The following is a 26,978-nucleotide window of genomic DNA, read 5'->3' as shown; positions in this document are numbered from 1 at the left end:
AACACTTATATATCTCCTGAAATGAGATGCATTTTCTTTGGTTAAACAAGAACACTGACTGGGGTGTGTGGTCTCCTAAAATATTTCTTATATTTTGCTCTGCTCTGTAGCCTATGGCATGACTACCATAGCCAAGGAATGTACCTAGTAGCCACATGCATATGTTATTTGGGAAGCTGTGCTTCTTTTACTGTTATACAAACAAAACTAGTTATGTTTGGTGAGAGCAGTCACCCTGAAATGAACACTACTCCACGTTACTTAGCCCTTATTCAGAACTGAAATATATGAAATGTGGCCTCAACCAGCTATAGGAAGCGAGATGGGATTTATTCCTTCCATGGGAAGAGCTCCCAGACCTAAGACTGAACAACTGAGGAAAGGAGGAGACATTGAGGTAAAGTGAAGGAGTCTTGTAGATCTCTATTTCACCACTATTTCATTCAGCCAAAGCTCAGATATGACAGTGTATAGCTCTAAGTTCTACTTAGTTTTACTTAGTTCTCATACATGCTTGCTTGAGGGTGGGAAAGAAGCAAGAAAGTAGGAAGAAGTAATAGTGGATAAGTGTTCAGTTCACTGGGGAGATACAGTGAGAACTTTAAACCACAGTAACCAACTATCATAATTTTATCTGAAGGAAACCAAACCAACAGAATAACTACTCTTCACCTTTGAGAGGATTATAAATACTATAGTAAAAAGAATCAGGGTAAAAAATTCTACTGAACTACAGTAATGATCTGAAATTTTAAAAAGTCAATATAGTGTAATATTGATGAAGGAGAATTTAAATATCACAGTATGACTCCACAATCTGAGTTTTTTGTGACAACAACCTGAGGAAGTTAAAAAATATTCCAGGATGTTTTAAAAATGAGGTTGTATTACAAAGAAAAAAAATATATTATATATACCATTATATACGTATATATATAAAATATATATATATTTAGGTAGTGTTAGAGAAGCTATAAGACTGTAAACAGGATAAGAACAACCAAGACAAACTGGAGAAAGTCCAGAGGAGAGACTAAGACTGATAAGAGAATGCATGATTAGTATGGAAAGACTGAATGCACTTTGTTCAATCAAATATACTAAGAAAGGCATAAAAGTATGGTATTATGCAACATCATAAAGTGTCTTTTCATCAGTTTTTCTCCATGGTAACTGAATGGAAGAGAAAGGAAAAGGGTCTGGAATACAAGTCTTATGAGGAGCAGCTGAGGAAAATGAGGTTGTTTAGTCTGGAAAAGAGGAGGTTCAGGGGAGACCTTATTGCTCTCTACAACTACTTGAAAGGAAGGTGTGGGGAGCTGGGGGTTGGCCTCTTCTAGCAGCTAACTACTGATAGGACTAGAGGGAATGGCCTCAAGTTGCGCCAGAGGAGGTTTAGGTTGGAAATGAGGAGACATTTCTCCTCAGAAAGAGTTGTCAGGAATTGGAACGGGTTGCCCAGGGAAGTGGTAGAGTCACCCACTGTCCCCGGGGGTGTTTAAGGAAAGGTTGGTGCTTAGGGACATGGTTTAGTGGGTGACATTGGTGGTAGGGGGATGGTTGGATCAAATGATCTTGAAGGTCTTTTCCAACCTTAATGATTCTATGATTCTAACTATTAGAAAAGAAAATTCAGGGTCAATATTCACAGTCAGTGAATATAGTGGAATGTCCTTCCCTGGAGCTTTTTCTGATGCTTCATTTCTGTTTAAAAATGGTAATTTCCAGTAAAAAACAAAGTAACTGATATTTAGAAAATATTTAGGAAAATGGGGATGAAAATTGAAATAAATTACTATTAATTGCTAGTTTACAAATTGCTTTTTAATGAAATCACTACTTATAAATAACAAAATGTATGTACAAGTAAAAGAAGCACCTAAGACTACTATAATTCGTTGGTTTTGCAAGATACTGCAAAAATAAAAAATAAAAAAATGAGGTTTCTAGGAGACAGATTTTTATTTTATTTTATTTTTTTTTCAGTCCTCATCAATGATAAAAGCCTGAGAAAGAACTGAACACAAGAGGGAAATTCATGATAGAGTAGAGGTTGTTGATAAAAAGATTTCTACAAGTCATGGGCTGTTGTCCTGAGACAGATGAGGAAGAACATCAGAGGACAACAATTTGCCAGCAAATGAAGAGAATTTACATTACATGTATTTAGATTAGAGTCATAGAATACCCCAAATTGGAAGAGACCCACAAGGATCATCAAGTCCAACTCCTGGCACCACACGGGTCTACCCAAAAATTCAGACCATATGACTAAGAGCACAGTCCAAACACTTCTTAAACTCCAACAGGCTTGGTGCCATGACTACGCCCCTGGGGAGTCTGTTCCACTGCGGGACAAAAATTGATCCCAGTGAAAGAAATTGAGCTGGAAGCTGGAAACCACCATTTGCTTTGGAAGTGGCAAAAAATAAATGGAGCTACCAAAGGTGCAGTCTAGTCTTCTCAGCTTATATACTTGCACTGGACCTACTTTAAAGCATCTACTGATATCAGTCAATAACAGGTATGTATGGGGGGTGACCATGACCAGAAAGGGACTGAGTACCTGAGTTTACATCCATTTATTAGACAGACTAGGGCCTGTTCATGCTAAGATCTGAGCTGTTTAGTCTGAAATTGTAGGCCTCTTGGTGGTCTACAGCTTCCCCACGAAGGGAGCGGAGGGGCAGGTGCCGGTCTCTGCTCTCTGGGGACAGCAACAGGACTCAAGGGAACAGCATGGAGCTGCAACAAGGGAGGTTCAGGCTGGTTGTTAAGAAAAGATTCTTCTCCAAGAGGGTGGCGAGGCACTGGAACAGGCTCCCCAGGGCAGTGGTCATGGCACCAAAAAGCTTCAAAAAGCTTTTGGACAATGCTCCCAGACATATGGTCTGATTTTTGGTTGGTGTTGTGTAGAGCCAGGAGTTGGACTCAATGATCCTTGAGGCTCCCTTCCAACTCAGGATATTCTATTATTTTATGATTCTAATTATGAAGGCTCTACAGAATCAGGAGGAAGAAATCTGAGTGCTGAAACTGTGAGTTCTCTGAGGATTTGATTGGAAAAATAAAAGCACGAATATTTATATATAAATATATATATATATATATATATAGCCTTTTTATGTTAATACAGATTCTTTTCTCTACAGACTGTGTATTCACTGGAAGTGCACTGTATACCCACTTATTTAATGTCCTCCTCTAAGGGTAGAAACTGGGGAAATCTTAAATATCCACAGAACTATTTGAAAATAAAAGACCATGACATAGCCCAGCAAGTTCTCAGCATGAGTTGGGAACAATTTTTTCTTCCAAATAGCTGAGCAAGTGACTGTTTGGGCAGTACAATTTGCCTCCATTGAAAAGGAGCATACTGCCTGAGAACACAGAGCTAAAAAGCTATCAGCATAACAACTCATCAAAAAACATTGCACTGCTTACTCAGGCGAGGTCACTATCTTATTGCTATTTTATTGCTTTATGAGCTTTAAAATGATAGACAAGACAGTTTAAATCAGTGATTTGTGAAAGAGGCTGGAACAGCAGAGTGTATATAGAAGACCGTAAAACAGTTCTCCACCAACTCAGGAAACTGCTGGATTCAGTCTTGTGGCATAATAAAATGTTAGAAAAACTATCAATTACCTAACTGACATTCTTAAATGCATAATAACAAACCACTTAAAGGAAGAGAGATAAGAATCACAATAAAAGAGCACTATAACTGCATTGTGACCTCTTTAAAAACTATGTGGGAGAGCAGTGAGATAAGCATGATCACAATTATGACTTGCTTTCAAACTAATAATTCAGGCTTTCTTTGTGATGGGTATTTAAACTATTCTTACAGAGATAATTAAATCTACAATTACCACATCCACAGTGAGTACTCATATAATTTATACAGACACCTCTACAAGTGTTTATGAGGAAAAGAACTTATGATGGCTTAGTGTTGAGTTTGGTTTAGGTGGTCTGTAAACACACAAATCCAGGACCTTTCAGGATCACTTAGCCTGTAACAAGCAGGTATGTGTTTATCTTGGGCAGGGCAGTTGTGTTTCCAAGCAGGTGAAGGAGTATAGCTTCTGACATCCCAACATATTCCAACAGGCCAGTAGTTTGCCACATATCCTTATATATGAGAGTGTAGAAGTGATATTCTTCTTCCCTGTACAGCTGCATAAAGAGTATCTCTAGGTGACACTGGTATGAAAACTGAATAACTCATTTTATTGCCTTTGTCCATTGGTGTTTAATTTGTTGTTGTGCATAAGTGCCAGCAGGGGTGTGTACCTATCTGTGTCTGTAAGCGTTACATACAGCTACCAGCCACGTGTGTGTGCCTTCTGCCATGGCCCAACTGGCTGAAGGCCAAACACTACGAATATCTCAATCCCTAAAACTAATTTCTGCTTGATTTTAAGCATATATTCCTTTTACAATTGAGCTAGGATATCTAAATGATCAACTCTGTTAAGGATTTCCTTGAATGTGTCTGCAAGTAATTTCGTATTTAAGTGACAGTTGACTAGTGGTTTTCCTGTCACGAGTCTTAGCCATAATGCATAGACTATCTGTGCCTTTTTTGATACTTCCCCTTTCAATGTGTTCTTTGATCATTTACCCTACATTTTTGGTCATTTTTGTAGGCAACTTTACTATTATTTGCTTCTAAAGCTTAATCTCAAATCTGGTTTCTGAGGAACCTCATGCCCCCTTGGTATTGTTGGTGTAGCTTTTCTCTCTTATATATACTTATATTTTGGAAGAAGAGTTCAGTTCCTGCATACTTTAAGAAAAAAAAAAATGGACCTTGTGTTCCAGCTCTAAGAAGGAACTTTGTGTGGCAAACAAGCACATTCTAGCACTGGAGTAAATGAAAAATGAAAGAGGAATGATATGTTGATGTCCTTATATGGGCAAAAAGTTCCCAGTGGCTTTTGTCTTTGTTGAAGACACAGAGTAAGACCTCCAAAAGTTATTGCCAGACGTTAGTGTTTCATCCTTAAATACACACACAGCCCTCATTGTCTGATCTAGTCTCTTTCACTCTAGGTATACATTCAGCCTCAGCGTTAGCGTGTGGAAGAAAATTACCCCAAGATTTGGGGCCCAAATCCAGAAATTTAGCAGATGCAATGAGATTAGATTAGTCTCTTCAGCTCCTCCTGCAGTGTATAGAAAAGAGAAGATATCTGAATTGCTTCTCCAGATTCCTAACTTTCTCCAGGGAGCAGAAAGGGAGATTAATTTGTCTAGGCTGGTGATACCTAAATTACTTTAAACAACTATTTAGACATCATAGGCATCCTAAAAAAACCAACCAACCAACCAACCAGAAACCTTTTTTCACTTGCCTGAAATGCTAGGACCTCTAGGAGTGTGTGATACTGACACAAAAGGGATCAGAACCAAGTGAAGACTACTGAGGTCAAGTGGCATTAACTGTCCTGTATCCACAATGCTTAGTGCTGGACCTAGTTGGAGCAGTTCAAAACAGTCAAGGAGTGAACTAAGTAGTGCTAAACATAGACAGTCAGTGCTCACATTCACTATTCAGATGAAAGACCATTCATTATTCAGAAGTAAGTGAAGGATATCTATTAATTAAAATTTTTATTTGAAATGGGGGTGATCTTGACTACAATCCCAGTTAGGAGGAACCTAAGTGGAGCTCATGGTTAAACTACCTATGTTTAATGAGACATGTTTCTTGTAAGAGACATCAGATTAGATATGTAGGTACACCTATATTCCCTTTTTTGCTGCTTTTCTTCTAACCTGTACTTCCTGCCTTTCTTCTAACCTGTACTTGCTGCTTTTCTTCCTTGTGTAGTTTATGCAACTGTCCCCTTGTCCCTGCTTTATATCAAGGGGATGCAGATCATGCTAGAGACTACATGAGATGTTATAAACATGAATTTGGAACATTCCAACACTTAAGTACCTTTGAAGGTATGGAGTCAAGCAACTTGAAAATGTCGCTAAAGAGATCCATGGAAAAGCTGGAATTTAATTGTGTTACTGACAGTATAGGGAAGCCTAATTTTCTGTTCCCTTTCCTCCTCAGACTGAGATAATTCTGTACCTTCTTATGTAACTCACACTGGCACTCTTTTCCCTCTTTAGCTCTTCTTCCAGTGTTTGACCCTTCAGGTGTTTGTCTGATATTTCTGGGCTCAGAGTAAGAATCAAAAAACTGGGGACCAGGGAGCTCAAAGGCAGCAACTAGAAGATATTCTAATGGGAAAAGACCAGAGGATATTTTGCTTAGCCATGGCTTCTGGTGTTCTTGTCACCACATTCTATTATTAATGCCCATACTAAATTTATAGCATCTCTCCCATCAGGGACTGATACAGCAGGCAGTTATGTTGGCTTGATATCCTGAGATCCTTCTTGGAAGTTAAAAATGATGGAAACATGACTATGTGAACACAGGGAGATTCACTGGGGTCAGTGAAAATAAGTAGCAAAATATCATTCCAGTAAGGAGGCAAAGAGGACAAGTAGATTATTATTGTAATACAAAAGAGAATAAAGAAAATATTAGGACAGTTATGCAGAAAAAAAAAAAAGAACACCAAAAAAACACTGGAGAAAGCCAGGTTCCTGTGAAGACAGAAAACATGAATACCAAATTACGGAAAAAGAAGCTGTCAGTCTTATGGGAGAAGGATGTTTTTAAAATCACATAGAAGCTCTTTTGACTTTAAAAGGTTAAAGAATGGCTAAGAATAGCTAAAAGGGAAACAAAAGAAATAAATGAAATTGATGGGGATTAGTTGTAAATATTAATGGTTCATTTGAAGGCTAATGGAATATTTCCTGAATATTTCAGTTATTTTTATAGGATTTTTCCCTTTTCCTTTTACGAGAATCTTCATAGGAAATCAAATTTTGAATTAATCACAAAAGCAACTCTCTTAGAGCCTCGAGATTCTTGACTAATTGCATTTTTAAGTCCTCTGAAAAATACTATGGGAGTGAAAGTCCTCACTCTACTGCTAAGCATTCCAGTGTAGCTGTTCTGTAATTCCAGAATCAAATGAGAAATCCAGACAAGTAACATGCTCAACTTTCATTCAACCGTGTTCATAGGGAAACTCTTTGTGACTCCTTTAATTAATCCACTTGTCATTTTGAGGATACTTGTTACAGTCCTTAGAGATAGAGATTCCTGATCTACTACATACATGAAAAGAGGCACACCTACACACCAAATCAATGTTGGAGTGCCAAACTGCCACCAGCAATCATAACATCTGCCCATAATGCCTACACTGCCAACTATTTCTATATCATATATTTTTTTTTTTAGTCAAACTACTTCTCAGGCTGTCCTGAAGTGAAATGAGTTGAAATGACAGAAGGATATCTGTAGAAGATGTAAGTTCTGTACAGCTTGAAAAATGTGCAGAAGAGCCAAAAAACATTTCATAAAGGTAATCTTGTTATCAACTTTCTTCCAGAACTGCTCTTCTGTTCTGCTGAACTGCGACATTTTTTTCAAACTGAAGTAACTGCATACACAGGATTTGCCATGTCTGCTTTTGCTTACTTCTTGAAAGAAAACTCTGAGGCATGACTTCCCTTAACAAAGGGGAGGCTTTTATTAACTCTTCCCTGGTACTTACCTATTTCCTTGAGTTATGCTAGAAGAAAGTTCACATCATCTCTCAGCTTCAATTAAGGATATTTTTTGAGTGCTGTGTAAGACTGACATATGACTACTTGGTTAGATGTCGGTCTATTTTGCATATGCATTTGAATATGGATCTAGAAGACTGGATATTCAAAAATATGGTCAGCTTCCTAATCAAATTAAAGTAATTTCACAATTGAGATAAAGATCATTTCAACTTAAGCTATTTAAATGTTAGGTAAGAAGCTAAGAAGAAGTGTAAGTAGTTCCAAAGGCAATTCTTCATAGTCTGACATAAAACAAGATTATAAGTAATATTTTGAAACAGTCAGGTTGCAGAGCAGGTTGTAGGACTGGGATAGACTCCTAAAGAAATGTGATGAAATTAAGCACAGGTGCCAGGTCATTCTTGTGCTCTTGGCAAATGTCCTTTTTTATTTTATTTTGTGTGTGTGTGTGTGTCTCTGTGTGTCTGTGTAGGAGACTGATAGCTAAGGATGTAATCTTGGCAACTGGAGATCAAAGTGCATATTCCTTTTCAGCCTGCCCCATTTCACTCTGTGGTCTGAAACACCTTGCTGTTGAACAGCAGGGGAGAAGCTAGGCCTTAACCTTCATATAGCTGAAGTCAAAATGTTCTGAAGGCAAGAATCCAAGATTTTAGAATGGCTGTTAAAATGTTCACCTTGGCAGAAGAAGATATGATTACTAACAGGAGATGACTGCCTACTTTTACCAACTTAACAAACTTTTGCATTGCTGTGGGCTCCCCTTTCATGCATACTTGTTTCCTCCTCTGTCAAGTGATTTGTGCAGCCCTTCCCTTTAAGATGTCTGCTCATACCAGCTGTCTTCTTTGGCTGTAAAACCATTGTGCTTCCTTGTAATGGTTGGGGATTCTTGTATTTTTTAATGGAAGTTTTATGAACGTCCATGCTTGTGTATTTATGTTACTCTAATAGTGGTAAAGTGCAGAATTTTCCAGTTGATTTTGGAAATTCACAATGCTGAGCCTTTCTTCAGTGCCTTCTCTTTCTTACCTCCCTTCTACCTGCCTCTCTGGCCTGCTGCCCAATAACACCTCTTACAGTTTGAAACGTGCCCTGTATTGCCAGGGGTGCTCGTACAGTTTCCCAGCAAATGGCCCATCTCCACCAGGAAACTGAGAGGCTTTGCAGATATCAGCGACCAGAAAAGTTCTGCTTTGTGTTTTTAATTTCACCTCTAACGTTGTGATTTTGTTTTTTTTTCTGCATGCTTTCAGCTGTTGGTAGAATTGCTAAAATTATCATATGTCAACAATATTATCTTAATCTACTCCCTGTATAATTTAGTGTAAATTCTAAACAATGGTTTAATCCTCTGATGTTTTGATTTATCTCTAAGACCTGAAGTATAAAATGTAAATGCTCCAGGGTTTTTCTGCATTAAATTTTAACAGCTTCTACCCCACATAAATAAGAATAAGTTAAAAAAACTTTACAATGACATGGAATACTGTACAGTAGTATCCCCATTTTCTGTCTCAGATAGCAGGTTTTTTTTTTTGGTTAATCATTTTCCATCATGTTTTCCCAGACTCTCTTTCAATTCTGAAAGACTTTGAACACTTTTTATTGTATTGTTTCTCAGATAAACTCCCTTTGCCAGAAAGGATTTCAGGATTTTGCCTTACAATCGATCTTTTAAATAATTAAGGCAAGGATTTATCTAAATGTATAAATTTAACATTCTGACTGAACTGGAGAATTCCTAACACGATACTCACGGCACCAGATACTGGACTTACTGTTGTGAATTGAGGTTTCTTCCCGAGCCAACAAGAAGATATTTTCCTGTGTTTTGGGAACAAAAGAATATATTGGTATATTTGACAAAAAGAGAGTGGGTTTATTGCACCAGTTTGGGTCTATACTTAAACATGCTTTATGGACTTAGATTTTGTTTTATGTAATTTAACATAAAAATCATAATCTAGACACTCAAATAACAATTTGAACTTCAACAATGGCTCACAGCTCTCACTGAAGTAAAAAATTCTTTAGCTTCTCTTTGTTAATCACTCCTGAATACAGAACAGTTCAACTACAGATCCTGTAATTGAGCTTTCAGCTTTCTTTAAAAGTAAGCAAAATATGGAGAATAGAAAAATGCCAGTTCTCACCTCCACCTCTAATCTCTTTAACTCATCAGTATTCAGAGGTGGCCCCAGCTATAGATAATAAAAAACAAAACAAAACAACAACAACAACAAAAAAACCACACCTGAGTAGGAGCACCCTATTTAACATTAAGATTTCATGCTGACAATGAGAGAAAAAGTATTAAGTCAGTTCTTGTTCCTATCTGCTCAGCCTCAGTTACTTCAGTACTTTCTTCATCACAGTTATGAGGAAAGCCATCATTTAAAGAGATGTGTGGAGGAGGGTGGGAAGGAAGGATAGGGTTTGTAGTCAACAGTCAGAACCGCCATTTTAGTACTACTCTTATGTTTTGTTGAAGGCATAACTTGAGAAATGATGAGAAGTAGTTTACACGATATGGAAAACTTGGAGTGTAGTAACATTTAATGCTGTTGAACAGTTCAGCCTTGCCTTAATTAAACAAACATAAGGAAAATTTGAAAAATAATGACGGTAGCACAGGTGTCCCCTGCTTTTCACCAAAAAAAAATGAAAAATAAAATACTTCTAGAAGCTCTCATGGCATGAGAAAACAAATGTACTTTCAAAATTTTGTTTGTTCCTTTACCCCTTAAATACACCAGGATTTACAATGCAAATGTGCACATATCTATTTATCACACATGGATGTATGTCAATCTTTTCAAGACAGTTGCAGACATTTTTATGATCATCAAAATTAGTATTAACTGGCTTGTGATAAATAATACAATTGCTTAATTAAGTCATAAGTAAATACTTGAAAACAGCTTTATTACTATTGTAAGTTTTTTTCTCGTGTTTTTTTTTTTTTTTTTTTTTTTTCCATATTCAAGCATAGCTTACAATGAAGATGTTTGATTTCAGCTACTGTGTTGATAAGTTTCTTTTTCCATCAGCTGTGACGGAACTATTCTTTTGAAATAGGACTATGTCAAATCACATACATAGTTTGAAGTAATTGCTGATTTAGGCAGCAATTGTGTGTGACAATTTATAATTGTTAGATGGGTGACAAGATGCTAGAAATGGGTGATGCATTGAAAAATAAATAAAAAAATTGAGAAATCCTCCCTCACATTTAATGACTGAGACAAGGTCAGGCCTGTCTGTTTTGTGATTAAGTGTTGTGTTTCTTGTTTTGTTCACTTACTGACTTCTCTATGCAGAGAAACTGTGCAATATAGCAACAGAATGTTTTTCTCATAAGCAGTGTTTTTAAACTGGATTTCATTTACTTAGTTCAGAACATTTTAAAAGAATAGCTGTTTCTGTAGATGCTGTTGAAAATAGCTGTAAACTCCAGAACATTTTCTTAAGTTTTCAGCTTGATTAGCAGAAAATCAAGGTTAGAAGAATCAGAAATACCGATCCAACAAAACAAGGCTGTTTATAGAACTGCTATGATAATAATTTCCTGCATTTGTGTGAAGTGAAATCTGCAAGAAAAGGAATTTCTTTTACAAGGACATTCAGAAGGTGTGTCCAAAAGCCTTGTGAGTCAAAAAAAAAAAAAGGGGGGGGAAAAAAAAAGAGATACAAAACACCCCATGGAAATGTAACAGATCTCTAGTGAAAACAGAGGAGGGAATACATCTCCAGGCACTTTATGGAAGTAATATTGTATTTTAAGTAAACATCTGTACATTATTTAAGAATTTCTAAGACAACCCTGATTCATGCCATTTCTCATTATTATTATTATTATTTTTTTTTTTTTGAAAGGTGAGCGAATTGAGAATAGCCCTGCAGAGAGGGACTTGGTGGACAAAAACTTGAACATGAGCCAGAAATGTGCACTTCCAGCCCAGAAATCCAACCATATCCTGTGCTGCATCAAAAGCAGCATGGCCAGCAGGTTGAGGGAGTTGATTCTCCCCTGCTGCTCTGCTGTTTTGAGACCCCACCTGGAGCCTGCCGTTCAGTTCTGGGGCCCCCAGCACAAGAAAGCAACGGACATATTAGAGTGAGTCCAGAGCAGGGCCAAGAGGATGATTGGAGGGCTGGAGCAACTCTCCTGTGAAGACAGGCTGAGGGATTTGGGATTCTTCAGCATGGAGAAGAGAAGGCTCCAGGGAGACCTTATAGTGGCCTTCCAGTACCTAAAGCAGCCCTATAGGAAAGCTGGGGAGGGACTTTTTGTCAGGGAATAAAGTGAGAAGACAAGGGATAACAGCTTTAAACTAAAAGAGGGAAGATTTAGATTAGATATTAGGAAGAAATTCTTTACTCTGAGGATAGTGAGGCACTGGAACAGGTTGCCCCATCCCCTGGAAGTGTTAAAGACCAGGCTGGGTGGGGCTGGATGCCCATGACAGGAGGGCAGAAACTAGGTGATCTTTAAGGTCCTTACCATCTCAAACCATTCTATGACTCTATGAAAAAAAAAAAAAAAAAAAAGTAAAGTTGGATTCCTTTATGCATATAGTTTTCAAATTATTACAACTCCGTTAGAGTTAGAGAAAAGAGGAACTCTAGCTTAAAATGATAATTTTCTCTCAATAATTGTATAAAAATAATAGGTTTTAATATTTAAAACATAGTTTTAGAGTTTCCCCAAATGCTGATAACGTTTTACAAAATTGGAAATTTTCAAAACAAACAAACACCTCCAGGCCCCAGGAATTAGAGTGCTGGAGTTAAGAGACTGCTTTTGCTACAAGAACAAAAATACATTTTTCTCTCTGTTTTTTTTTTTTTTTTTTTTCCTATTGCTATAATAACCAGAAACTTACTTTCTTTTTCAGAAATGAAATCAGAGATAGTAACAACTCATAGTAACAACTGATTCTATAAATAAGAGTTTAGCCATGCCAAATGTATAGTAAAACAATGAGCCAATTGGGTAACACTGATTTCATAAAAGTCAACTACCTGAAGTCTTTCTGTTGGTTTACTGTTTCATATGTTCACAGTGCTCTCTCTCTCTCTCTGCTTAGTTCTTCATTTTCTTTGTTATTTTTAGTATCTCTTAAATCTTTACTTTTCTCCTAATTTCCTTCCACAACTCAGTCATGCTTGAGGATTGCTGGTCTATTTTCTTTCTCGTCCCTTGAGGCTGTTCAAATACTACTTCTTCAGCCTTGTTCTCCCTTATTAACATCAGAATTTCCTTTACCCTTTTACATACTCTTTATAGCTAAAATTTTCCTCCCAGCTTTCCTACAATTAGGTATTGTTTACATGTGCTTGGAACAAAATGATTAAAATGAAAAGAGAAGCCAAGTATCTTTGGGCTACTGGCCCCTGAATAGTCATTTTTGGCACTTAACTTAAGTATGACTTGTGCAATGTCAAGCTCTGTCTCAATCCCAATATGTTTCTTGCTCTTGACTTTCCGGCTTCACATCAGCTGCTGTTCTTCCCACAATTTCTGCCAGAGCCATTAGAGACTAAAACGGTAGTTCCAAGTCCTCACAAAGTGCAAGAAGCATTCTTGTGACATTTTATTCAGTATCTTCCCAATTTAACAACTATCAGTGTGCATTACCACTGTCCAGTAGAGCAGATCATCTTTGAGCACAAGATATACAGATTTCCATTCTTCACACTGGTGTCCACATTCTGACAATGATAATCATGCAAATAGCAGAGGATTTTGAACAGAAGTTGTTATTTGGGCTTCTCATTAATTAGAAAGCCTGCATATTCCGTAAAGGAAAAGGTCATTGAGCTGTTTAAACTTTTAAACTTTGAAAAAACAAAACAAATCAAAACAAAAACAACCAATGTTTATTCAAGTTTTAAATAGATACAAACTCCTAATGCTTGTCAACTCACAGGGGAATGCTGCCTCAAGGAAACAAGGAAATTACAGACACTTGTGTATTTCCTTAAGGAAAACTTTATTTCAGAAATGTAACAACGAGATCTGTGGTTCTTATAGCTTTTATATATGTTGTGTTAAAGGGTAAAAAACATTTGGTAGGAGGTAAACTTGCCTGCATTCCAGCCTGTCCTCAGATATCAGAGGGGCTGAGTTGGCTGGGCTTAGATTCTGAATGATGCCCAGTTTGGCCCTGTAAGTCTGGTTGCATTCAACACATTGAACTATCATGGATGCACAAACAGCACAATACACACAATACACCTCCAGACTAGTAGATTAATGACTGATGCAGTTTACTGAAGCAACAGGAGTAGAGGTTCTTTTGGATTGCTGGTTATAAATACCCTGTCTGCAAAGTATGTGCAAATACCAAGAATATGACTAATACAGCCAACTACAAATTGCTTTTTTTTTTCTTTTGATAAATGGTAAACTTTTTTTTTTTTTTTTTTCCAGTTTTGGGCAATGCTACTCTGTTTTGGGAAACACGTTACTTGCAACTAAAAGAGATCTGATTTTCCAGGGGACTAATAGCAATTTTCATAAATCAGCTACCTAAATTTGAAGGTATCTAGCATCACTTTTACTTTTGAAAAGAACATTTTTAGGATGTATGTACATTAGTATATTGCAGTGTTTGGTTTACAGAAATAAAGCTGAGATAGTGATTTTAGTCATGCGGAGATTTAATATGAACACAAATGGACTTTATCACAGAAAAAATGAAGAATAACACAGAACTTCTGGGGCCTGATTTTCTACTTCCGTATATATATTCTTTTAACTGCCTTAATTCACTTATGTAAATTCTTATTAACTCCTATGGCTTGGTGCTTGTTCTGACTCTTTATGGCACCAAATACATCCAGACCCACCTGGAAAAGAGGACAATTGCTGGTCACCAGTTCTGGGCTCATAGGCAGCAGGTCTAGGCAACCAGCCTAGGGAAAATTAGTACTCTGACATTTTGTTTCAATACACGGGAGTTTCCAATCTCACCACCAAGGCTCCACACTGTTGCCAGCTCTCCCAGTTTCCCTGTGAACTCTATGAGGACTTACTGTGAATGCTCAGTTGTCTGAGTAAATCTTTCAGGGATGCGTTTTAGTTGAACAAGGAACTACATCACCTTGCTGCTTCTAAATTCAGACTACTATGTAACTCTCGAACATGCAAAGAAAATGTCAGAAGTGTAAAAGTTTCTGTTTACATCTTTACCTATGACTTTTGAGACTGTCAGGGACTCTATTAATAAAAATTAATAAATTACAATGTGAATTATACAAGAAGTATCAAAATAGTACTTAGATGAGGCATAGTTCTAAAGTTGGGAATCTGTTCATGAACAAATTTCATCAGAAGAAAAGAAGGCTATGTAGAAATACAGTAGCCACATTAAAGAAGGCTGTAGCACCTCTGAAAAATTGATTTAAGCAATACACTAAGTGTGGCACATGCCAGAGAAATAGGTCTATATTACTGCCCCATTCTTCAAGTGAGAAACCTGAATGGTATGAAAAGTATAGCATGGCAAAGCCTGTGTGGAGACCCATAACACAGTTTCAAAGGCTTGTGTAGGCACAAACCTGACTAACCACATGTGTTTCAGTGTGAGGCACACATGGCATTTTCCAAGGAGAAGGCAGTACTTTTCAGGGTGTTTGCATGATGGAAAATGGCAATAGGCAAGGTTGCAAGAGGCAAGAGAGCTCAGCTACAGACCAAATCTCTGGAGACATGCTTTGAATTTGAAACAATGCACCTTTATACATGTTCCTGTATACATGCAGGAATGCATAATGCTTAAATTTTGTTGGGTTAGGAATTTCTCTGTTGCATTAAGGTGCAATGCTGCTATGGTGATTGCAGCCTTCACACCCAAAACTTCTAAAGGTACTGTAGTGACATGGTGAACATTTATCCCACAAGAGATGGGCAGACAGCTTGATAGCAAGGTTTAGGTAAGGGGGATGAAGTGTGTGTTAGAATCTGGCAGCTGAATAAAGGAATTGTGAAGGAAAGACTGGTGAAAACCTAGTTAGAAAGCCACTAACCAAGCAGAGTGCAGGATGGAAGAAATGGTTGCCAGAAGCTGGAGGGAATGAGCGCTTATGTGTCTGTAATCCTGTGGCTGCTATTACCCAGAAAGGCTTGGGAGTGTCAGGCTGAACCCTCTCCAATACCATTTTGGGAATCTGATAAGTGACTATTGTTACTTTTTACCCCAAACAGAGAAGCCTGAGTATAATTAGACAGAGGGTGTGCACTCCACCACAAACATGCCTGGGGTGCTTCATGTTGTGATGGCATGTTTACAATTCTGTAATCTTTTTCCTATGTAATTTTAAGAATTGTTTTTAAATGCCTAACACTAACGAGTGCCCTGACTTCTCAAAGCATAAGACAGAGGGGAAGTATACACTCCCTTTCCTTTTTAGCTGTTGTGGGATGGAAGGACACAGCACTGTTTTTGGTAGTCCAAAATTTCTACTCCTGCACTGAATCTGTTTCCATATTCAGAGAAGTCCAAGCTGTTCCCAGCCTCTTCTTCAATCCTGCCTCAGTTCTGGTGCAGGTAAGTGGAGTGTAAAGTTCCTTTTCCTTACCTGGCACATCTGCATCTTTGTGTATGTGTATGTGTATCAAGAATCATTTTCTTAGGAGTTGGAGGACTTCAAAAAGAGTGCTGAATGACAGCTGAGCAGGGAAAAGGTTGGGGGCAGGAACATCATGAGTTTTATTATTCTGAGGCCTTAGGAAGGAACACAAACAAGAACACATTACAGGATTAAGACACCAATCGCTAATCATTATTTATAATTAACCTTTTATTATAAGATTCATCTGTGTACTAAAGAGCACTGATAAAACTGTCTTTCAGTTGCAATCAGCTTTTGATTAAGTGATAGTGTGAGGAGACATATACCAGGACTTCAGGCAGAGGGAAGGGAAGTAGGAGGAGAAAAAAAGTAACATGAGAGATTTGGTAAAATATCATAGAATATCTCTATAATATAAATGCTAATGGCAAGGGACAAGGTCAGAATTGATGCAAAGCTGTAAATTCTGGAAGTGGGGAAAGAAGAACTAGAGGATGATTTGGTGAGGGAGGAGACAGATGAGAGGAGATTCTTGATGGAGGAATGAGTGCCGAGATGATAGGGTGGAAGGTGGGAGAGATATGCAGGGAGCTGGAGGAGGGAGGAGATTATCTGGGAAAGAAACATAAGTAAAAGGAAGCACATATAGAAAGGAAGACAGAGGGGAAGTCTGGCAACAAACTGGAGGCTGCAGCTGTAAAAGCCACACAGGAAGCCACCAACAGGACTCCAAAAAGACCAAAGGTAGAAAAACAGCATTTACATAAGTGAATAGGTCAGAAAATATCCATGAATGGAAATTTCTGGAATATTTTTTCCCTTCCTTTCTCTTGTTTATTCATTTTCTGACTAACTAGAGATGGAGCATCATAGAAAACAAGGTAAAGAGAAGAGTTTTATGCCATTGGGTGCCTCTTGAGCTACTACACATGGAAAGTAGCTTTATAGTTCTTGTCATACTAACTCACCTCAGGGTGCTGTTAACCCTCTGGAACAACTTTTGTTTAATTATGAATGTCCATCGCAGACAGGCTGCCCTCTGTTGCTATTTGCTGTAACTGTCTGGAAGGAGGTGCCTCAATCTGTTGTTTAAATCCCCAGATTACTAAAAACCTTAACAATTCATCACTGCTATGATAAAAGGATCTTGCAAGGATCCAAAAAGGAAGGCAGAAGGAAGCAATAACACTGTCACTTGACTTATACGTTCTTTTAGACAACAAAGCTCTGTATCAAAGCCTGCAAAAGTCATTAGAAAATCCCATGAATTCGAACAGCTGCATGCACGGCTGCGATCCCTCATTCTGACCTTTTTGCTTTATGTAACCAAGTATAATAGCCCAAATCTGAAGAGTTATATCTAGTATGAAACTCCTTACCTGTCTTCCAGAGTCTTGTGAGGATTAACTAGAATTTAGACTGAGTTTGCAAAGAGTTATTGCAAAGACCAAAGTCAATTAGGCTTGTTCTGGATTGTCAACAGGGACCTGATACATTGCCTCGAAGTGTTGGGTTATTGCAGAGGGTAAGGAGCTCAGAGGCAGAGGCTGATGTTGAAAGGACTTTTTGGAGCTAGTCTTTCTTGCAAAGCAGAAGGGTGAAAGAGTGTTAATTTTGGCTCAGAAGTCATACCACTTTCTTATCACTTGAGACAGTAAGGAGTTTAGAAGGTCTCTGCAACTTTCTTTTTCTCTTTCTGACTGATAGTCAATGTACTCATAGGGCAGCCTAGGTTGCTATCGGGTTGCTACAGCATTTTTTTTTTTTTTTTTTCCTGTGGATAAGGAGCTAACTTAGCCGGCTCTTCTGCAACTCTGCAGCTCCTGGTGGCAAGGGTTGTGAGAGCAGGTCTTCCTCCATACAGGTAAGTAAACCTACTCTTGAACTAAATGCAGTTTATCAGCACAGAGCTGGACATTGTATTAGTATCTTGTGAGCATGCTATTGCATCCTATACTCTTATATATTAGAATTATTAAGATCAAAGACAGATATAATTCAGCCTCTATTTCTTGCTTGTTTAAAATTATATAAAGAGCCTATTTACAAAAATTTAGCAAGAGTAAATATAATATTAATCAAAATATTTAATTGTATATTAATATATTGCTAATTACAAGTTACAATTAAAAGGAAAATAGTCAAAGATTAAACTGTTTATTAGAAGTATATATAATTATTTGCCTGTGAATCATTATTTTGTACATAAAAGTCTGTGATACAAAGGACTATATGCATTTATTATACAAATATAAAAGAAAAGAAATATCAAGTGTATGGCTGATCTTAAATGCATACATTTTATATGTATTATGAATCGACATGAAAATACTGACATAATTATTAAATACAGGAATAGGCAGTAAATTTACATGTCTGTGTAGGTTTAAAATTATAATTCATGTCCAATAAAGATGCTGATGTAACATATCTTAAATTCATTTTGACATGAAGTCCTGAGATCAGCTCAGTAAATATAGAATAATTATAAAACCTTAGAATCATTTAGTTTGGGAAAACCTTCAAGATAAGGTAAATACTAATAACTTGTGCTATTTTAATGATCTGATTCTTTCATAGATGATGTAATCACTATGATATTAACTTAGGTTTAAAAGAAAATAAATTTGGTAGAAATACCTTATATAAGAAGTGTAGTCTGTAGTTGTCCAGTGTTGGGGACTTTTTTCTGTTCTCAAGTTATACTTCATAAACATTTATATTATGGGCACAGCCATGAAAATGGTCAGAAAAGTAATTTTTTTTTTTTTTCCAAGTTATTACATTTTGGAACTGCTTTTTGTGTAACTGATAGTTATATGCATATTTCTGTAATGTGGTTTCATCTGAAAGTATAATGTCAGATCTTAGCATTGGAAAAGTATGTAATTGGAGAAGTTCAGGGTATCTGTTAGCTGAGTGTTTCATTCACTGCTAAAGTACAGAAATCACCACTAGAACTTTTTCTACTGATCTGTTCTTCATAGTTGTTAATGTTTCCTAACATGCAATAACTCTTCATATATTTTCATAATCTCTCTAGATCTTTAACTGCTGCCAAGGTATCTCTTGTAGCAAAGACAATTTTATATTTTCATTTTTTGTGTGTGTGCTTGTGTGTGTGTGCTTGTGATCTATGTTATATATTTGGATTGTAATAATTAAATATCTTTTCAAGTAAGATATAAAAAAGTTGAAAGATCTTTCATTGCCATGCTCACAAAATTAGCACATTAATACTTCAAGCAGAAAATAAACAAACAAACAAAAACCCCCCACCTCCCTTACTGTAAGAAAACATATTAAAAGTTTCTGTTGTATAAAGTTGTATAATTGAAGCCTAGCTCACCAGGTCCACAGGGAAAGTTTATAAAAGGTAAAAAACTCCCTGGCAGTTGGAGAACATTTTCTTGAAAACAGTCTGAGTACTGCTTCTTTACGCAGACTGGTAGGCAAGACCCAGAACTGCTGCTGCCAGCTGAAGTGGAAAATCTGGTTTTCTGAGAGTGTTTCCATTAGTTCTGCACTGCCACTGCTGTAGTCTCTGAGATTTCTCCTTGAGGGACAAAGCTTGATAAGGAAGGGCTTTTTTCTGGACTTTGTCCAAATAATTTTCTATGTTGCCCTTTCTTTTGGAAGAGTTCCACCTCCCTGGCAGAGGTCTGGATCTCCTGATACTATCCCAATTACTGGTTCTGATTCTCAAAGTGGGACTGGGGAATTGTCCCAGGACATGGGACTGTTTAAATAAAGCTTTCTTCTATTGTTGGCCTGAGGGCGAGCAGGCGAGTGTTTTTTTTTTTCTTTTTTCTTTTTTTTTTTTCTGGATATGGGCTTGTAATATGGCTTTAATGCCTTGTGTTTGTGGCAGAAGTAAAGTCCTGGCGAAGATTTGTGTGTTGCTCAGATCAAGGATATCTCTCCAGGTCTGGAAGATGTCAATTTGACAGGTCTCCATCACTAGAGAAATCACCAAAAAAACGACCTTAAAATTACCTCTTCATTCATTGGAAGTAACTTCTAAGTATGTTGTCCTTAACTATTACACAGTCAAAATTATGGTGTAGCTGGAAGGGCAAAAGCTAGTATAAGGACTACCCAGTCATTCATCGGAGTCACTGCCACTGCCTGTTTGGGATGATTCATTATGGTGACTATTTCCCAATCAGGTATTGCAGCAGTGAAGGAGTTTTTGAATTACTCCATTATTCTGTGGCTTCTAAGCCAAGGAGCAGAGTTTTGAAAAAAGTGGAACATGTCCAAGTGGGGACAAGATTTATTAAATTTATCTTGACTTTCAAAAGATACCTGCTTTCAAAAATTTTCTCCCTTACAATAGAAGCCTCCTCTTTGTGCCCTCCTTAGCTTTCAGAGCGAAAAGTCTCTAGCAATAACAGGATGACATAGTCCTTCGGCTAACAGACTCTGTGCTGCTTCAGACTCACTCAGAATGTTGAGTTGTTATATTACATTTTCTGTATTGGTTCAGTTCTAAAAACTTCCTTCCTGCCTACATTCTGAATGACTCACATGAACCCATGGGAGTGGAAGAGTAAAAGTTGGCTTTATCATTACCTCTCTTATGCTTTCTTCACCTGATTCTCCTGCTAAAATCACTTAAAGATATTTTTAACTGTAATTTTGAGGACTGAGAAAGGCAGCAGTGTATGCATGCTAAGAGGAGTGCAGAATATGTATTTCTGGGTAAAAATGAACTGAAATAGCTGCTGGGTTTTCTATCACTCATTTTGCCCTTAAAGAACTTAGTTACAGTTTTATAGAGACACACATCACTGGCAGGAGCCAAATATATCACACTGTTTCCACTGTACTGCTGCCAAGCTGGCATGAGTCTTAATACCTTCTTAAAATGGTATTTAACATGGCTTCCATATCATCAGGATACATTGAGAATCACAAGGGACAATATCTTAGGTCCTAACACTTTTCACAGAGCTGGGAAAACTGCAGTTAGGAGACACTAGTGTATAGCTACATAGCAGTTTAGAATGTTTTTCCAAGCTCTTGTGATGGGAGATCAGGTATTAATGCATCTTTGGGAGGATCTTTTTTTTCATGTTGAAGCAGGCCAAAGGCTACTTGATATCATAGAATGGCTTGGGTTGGAAGGGACCTTGGAGATCATCTAGTTCCAACCCCCATGCCGTAGGCAGGGATGCCACCCACTAGATCAGGATGGCCAAGGCCCCATCCAACCTAGCCTTGAACACCTGCAGGGATGGGACAACCACAGCTTCTCTGGCAACCTGTTCCAGTGCCTCACCACCCTCTGAGTAAAGAAGTTCTTCCTAACCTCTATTCTAAATCTATCCTCTTTTAGTTTAAGACTATTCCCGCTTGTCCTATCATTATCTACCCGAAGAAAGAGTCCCTCTCCATCTTTTTTATAAGACTCCTTTAAGTATTGAAAGGCCACAGTGAGGTCTCCCTGGAGCCTTCTCTTCAGGCTGAACAGCCCCAGAGCTCTCAGCCTTTCTTCTTAGAAGAGGTGCTCCAGGCCTCTTTGTGGTCCTCCTCTGGACTTGCTCTAACAGCTTCACAACCTTCTTGTGCTGGGGTCCCCAAACCTGGATGCAGTACTCCAGGTGAGGCCTCACGAGGGCAGAGTAGAGGGGGACAATCCTCCCCTTTCCCTGCTGGTCATGCCTCTTTTGATGCAGCCCAGGACACAGATGGCCTTCTGAGCTGCAAGTGCACATTGCTGATGTGAGGTTGGAGTATGCCTTAGGGCATACACTGGAAAACCTTGAAGGACAACATATCTACAGTAAAAGTTTATGATGTGAGGTGGGCAAAAAGCTACAACAATCTACTGCAGTCTTTTTCAAAACTATTCACTAATGTCAGGTGGTAAATATTTTGAACTTTTCTCATTACATTTTCTTCTTGTTTTTCAATTTGTTTGCATTCAACTAGAACCTTGTATAGCTGGTATAGCACACTGATGAGGGGAGGAACTGAAAACCTTTCTGGGGAGTTTAAGTGGAATCATTCCAACATTAACCATCTAAAATTTAGGTGTCTAAGTGAGTCATTTAGGTTCTCTGGAGTTAAAGAAGAAATATCAGTATGTCCAAAGGATATGATGCCTCTCTGCCTAAGATAAGTATTTAAGGTAGATGGAAAAAGTCCACTGAAGTTCCCATGCCTCTCCATAGGGAGGACAGGAAACCAATTCATCGTTGTTAAGCTGGATGCCTCCTTTTCACCTGTATAAAGTCATTGCAACAAGTATTTGTAGATAACTTTAAACAAACAAACAAAAAGAATCATCACTATGAAGCTGTCTTTCTTTTCATTTAGGTCCTAAAGAGAGAAGACACTAAAAGCCAAACTGAAAAATCTGAAATATTTTGATATTTCTTTCCTTTAAAATGAAGTCTCTATGCTGCGTACCTCTGATCTCTGCTGTGGCTTTTGGAAAGTAAGATGATACAAAATACCAGTCACAGAGAGAGCACCTGAGACAAAGACAGTGAACATATCATTTAGGAAAAGAAAATTAAGTTCTAAATAATTATTTTTTTTCTATTATGTTGGTGTTATATATTCAAGTCCTTTTTAGGCAGTACCTGAATATTGGTGATCTTCACTCTAGAAGAGGCTCATAGGCAATAGGAGTGAAGTAAATTGTTGAAGCTGGTCCAGGTGGAAAGCTCACATGCTACTTATGTATTATGTGATTAAGTTATACACAGAAGGCTTTCATTTCCATAGGAAACCTCATTATCTTTCATGAATACAAAATACTTCATTCTGTTTAAAGGAACATCTCCTAATATCTCCATACATCTACAAGGGTAAAATTCCCATTCAGATGGTGGCATATTGCACATTTTCTTCTTCAGATGATTCATCTTCCTTGTTGTCTTACTCAGTCAAATTAGGTGCACATGAGTGAGCACAAGTGTGTTGAATTAGAAAGAGCATATTTGGGGATAGGAGACTTTTTTTTTTTTTTTGGTCATGTGAATGCTTAAATCTTTCACTACTGAGTAAGATACAACATTTTTTGTGGACCTTAACTTCATGTTAAGGTTAGTTTTTATATTTTTACATGTTTATCATAGACAAATGAAGAAAAGTCCCGATTTTTTTCCCTGTAATTGTGGAAGTGCAGAATCTGAAGTCATGCCATATCATATATCAAAGAATTCCTAAAGGAATGTGAAAACATTTATGTGGATATCCCTCAGAAACATAAAGATAAGTCATTCCCCAATAGGCACACTCTTTCTTAACTTAAAAAAAAAAAAAAAAAAAAAGGGAAAAAGGGGGTCATTGAGTGTTTAGATTTCATGACATCTATATTTATTCTCATTCACTCTTTCTATATTTAGAAAACAACCCAAAGAGAGTGATTTCCAAAAAGCCCTACTATAAAATCCCTAGAAAAGCCAGGAATTACATTCATCTCATCAGAACTTTCTCATCTGTAGTCTCTTTATTTCTGGAAATAAATATGGATATAGTTCATATGGGGTTGACAAACACATTTGACTTGTTCTGCTTCCTGTGGTTTTCTCTGTCTTCATCATGCATGTGACTGTCATTTACATTAGTTCTCTTTCTTGACAATTTCTCTTTGTGTAGGTAGTTTGTCTGTTGTCATATCACCGGGGATTCCAGTGATATACATTTTTTTTTCTTTTTCTGTCATTTCTCTGTTTCTCTCTGTCTGTTTTCTCCCCTATAACCTCTGCATTCTGATCTAAAGCCAGAGAAGATAGAAGTACATTAAGTACTTATGCTTTTTCCTTTTTTTTTCTGTTTTATAAAACAGAGAAATAACTGATATCTAAAAGTGCACAGCTTCTCCCTTAGCTTCAAATCCCTTTAGCTGTTTCTGCAGTTGAACATGGCTGTCCTCGTTTCACCACAGAGCACAGCTTGCCAAAAGTGATTTTGCCTATACATGATGAGTACAGAATATTATGTCACAAAATTAGCTAGTAAAACTCAGCATATATATGTTGTAAACTGAGCCTCATTACATTTGTTTTAGTGCCTTGTAATTTACATTCTAGGTTTAAAAAAAAAAAAACAACACACCAACAACAAGAAAAAATGAGCAGTAGATGTTCTCCCTTCTTAATAGTGCATACCCCATAACCTGCAAATGAAGAAAATAGGCATGGTAGGGAATATCTCTATGGACAGGTGTGAGCAACTGGAATTGCCTTCTCTTAGAAGAGACAAATCAGTAATGAAGAAAGCAGTGCAGCTAGAGAGGAAAGCTGGGAGACTCCTAATGAGCATCCTCATGACAGCATCATATGAAGACACCTCCAATGGAAATAATTAATAATATTCAGAAAACTAGTTCATGGGAACCATAGGATGGAGGACTGCTTCTATCCACAGTTAAACCTCACTCTCTAATTAGAAACAGAAGACAATTTTACTGCACTTTTTAGGTTGTGAAATTGGAATTAGCTAGGCTCACCAAATTTCCCAGGCCATGAACCTTCTTCAAAGACTGTCCTACAGGTTTCTTTCAAAGGACTAAAGTCACTTTCATTCTTGCCTTCACTACTAGGAGAAAAACTCAAATTCACTAATCTTCATCCCTTTTATACTTAACAGAAGTAGATTAAAAGAGGGGAGCTTCTTCCACAACAGCTTAAGTTTCAAATAAGGCAATATCAAAAACAATAAACAATCAGTCAAAATATGTAAAAAATACTGAACATGTGGATCACAAACTACAGTGTTATACCCTAAAAGTCTGGACCTAAGAATCTATTTTATAAGAATATTTTCTCTCTTGTAATTAAGAAAGCTGCATGTAAATCACTTCCTCTTGCTGCTGCCAAAAGAACCTTTCAGAGCAAGCCATTCATGTAATTTACCTGGGAAGAAAATGTGAAAAAAAAAAAATCTGATTTGGGCAAACTGCCCAACTGATCATTTTTAATTTTTAGTAGACACTAAATATGGTAGTAGATATCAATGTAAAACTGATTTTTAGATACACTAAGAAAAAGAAGCGTGTGGTATTAACTTCATTGACCTTGCAATATAAGAGGAAGAGTTAGCACTTCATGGCAAAATGTTGTAATCCAAATTGTGGGGAAAAAAAAAATCCCTTTGAAAATATTCTGACATTTCCTGATTTATGTGTGTATTTATTTTACTTGAAAATACACTATCTTGATGATTAAACTGCAAAGGTGTTTATACTGTATTTTGAAACAGAATGATTGCAATAATAAGCCTTTATACAGCAAGGCATGCTGTATAGCAAAGGGTATTTGAAAATGTTCTGTATCTTAAAGAAGCTGTGAGGAACTGGTTAGTGATAACATGCTAATAGAAGCACTTTTAAAGCAAATGGATATTAGAGAAGTGACCACGAACCAAATAAGTAAGTTACCCTTTTGTCTCCTTGACCTTTGACTCACTTGGATCAAAATTTGACAAAGATTGCAGCTGCTAAGTATATTACCATGAGATGTAGGTAGTGGCATTTAGTCAGACTGCAAAAATAGACAGCCCCCCTCAAGCACCAATACAACTTAACTTTTTCTTCTGGCAGGAAGATAAACAAGGAACTGACATCTCTTGGAATATATAAATGCTCCCTTGGCGTTTAGAGGATTTGTCCTTGGTGGGGAGATTGAGCTGCTTGTTTTCTCTTAACTTAATGCAAGTCGTGTGTTAAGTACTTGTACATTCAGCTGAAAAATCAGTTGCCCTTATTAAAGGTGAGTCATACAATACAACATTTAAAAGTGTGGGGGGGGGAAGTTCCTCAGAAAAAAAGACTTTTGAATTCACTTGTTGGAAAAATCTTGAAAGTATTTATTTGTAATATAAAATAAAATGATAGGATTTGGAAACACTGAGTTAAATTGTACATATATTACTGAAACTCTGCAATGTTAGCAATGGTCCTCTATGATCAGTGTGGCTGAATTTCCCAATTCATTCTGTTTTTTGATATTTAATATTCTTGAAATTACAGTTTCTGGAGTCAGGTGAATATTTAGGAATATTTTGGAATCTTTTAAAAGTGATATTTGTAATATTTACTTTTGCAGATAAAAATTCAAAACTGTAATTGTAAAATGCATAAAACATTAAAGGAAAAAACAAAACAGAAATAACCTCTTCCTTGCAAATTTTTCTTTTAATAACCTCATGTTTTTTAGTCCCACACTCTGACCTTGGACAGAAGAACTGTAATTATGTTAAATCCCCCCACTGTTTTGGGGCTGAAATTCTCATCAGAATTTTCAAAATCCATTTTCATGTTCATTATGCACATTGCTTCTTCCTCATTTAGTTTCTCTCATTTGGGGCAGCAAATCTGGTTCTATGTCACAATTAAAGAGGTGCATGTCAAACAGTGTTTAAAAATGACTGTTGGAGCTGGAGAAGTCATTAAGAAAATGCAGATAATATTTTTCAGTTTTGTAAGGACTTGCTTTAAATTGATATGTAAAAAAAAATGTATAAGTAAAGTAGGGAAGAAAAAGTTTAAGAGAACTTTGCATTTTTTCCTTCTGTTGCTTATAAATTGTCTTTTCAGATGTTTGAATGGACCATTTCCATTGCCAATATTCTATTAAGTACATTTAAAACAATATTAAATATATGTACCCAATGGTCTAGAATGAGTTAAATATTCTCATTAATCCTATTGTCATGTCTAAGTTTAAATGATATAGTCCATAGACAATATCTAATTTTTATGGTTCTTCTGTGTAAGG

The 26,978-nt window shown here is 37.0% G+C and overlaps 1 protein-coding gene across 21 annotated transcripts in view; it reads left to right on the top strand.

The window, feature by feature from the left end:
* The first annotated feature begins 15,872 nt into the window (after nucleotides 1–15,872).
* Nucleotides 15,873–26,978, top strand: part of CD36 (CD36 molecule) — a 39,883-nt gene continuing 28,777 nt past the window's right edge. For 2 of the 21 annotated variants that reach the window (XM_035549347.2, XM_035549342.2), the window contains exons 1-2: nucleotides 15,986–16,217; nucleotides 18,063–18,106. The gene's annotated coding sequence lies outside the window, so the exon portion shown is untranslated. Of the gene's footprint in view, nucleotides 16,218–16,756; nucleotides 16,987–17,291; nucleotides 18,107–25,801; nucleotides 25,971–26,978 lie in introns of those variants that run through there. The other 19 variants (XM_035549345.2, XM_035549334.2, XM_035549343.2 and 16 more) reach the window with 17 other exon arrangements.

The sequence above is a fragment of the Cygnus atratus genome, chromosome 1 (assembly GCF_013377495.2).
Source record: "Cygnus atratus isolate AKBS03 ecotype Queensland, Australia chromosome 1, CAtr_DNAZoo_HiC_assembly, whole genome shotgun sequence".
Classification (NCBI taxonomy): Eukaryota; Metazoa; Chordata; class Aves; order Anseriformes; family Anatidae; genus Cygnus; species Cygnus atratus.
The sequence above is the reverse complement of the archived record's forward strand: the minus strand, read 5'-3'. Positions and strand labels throughout refer to the sequence as shown.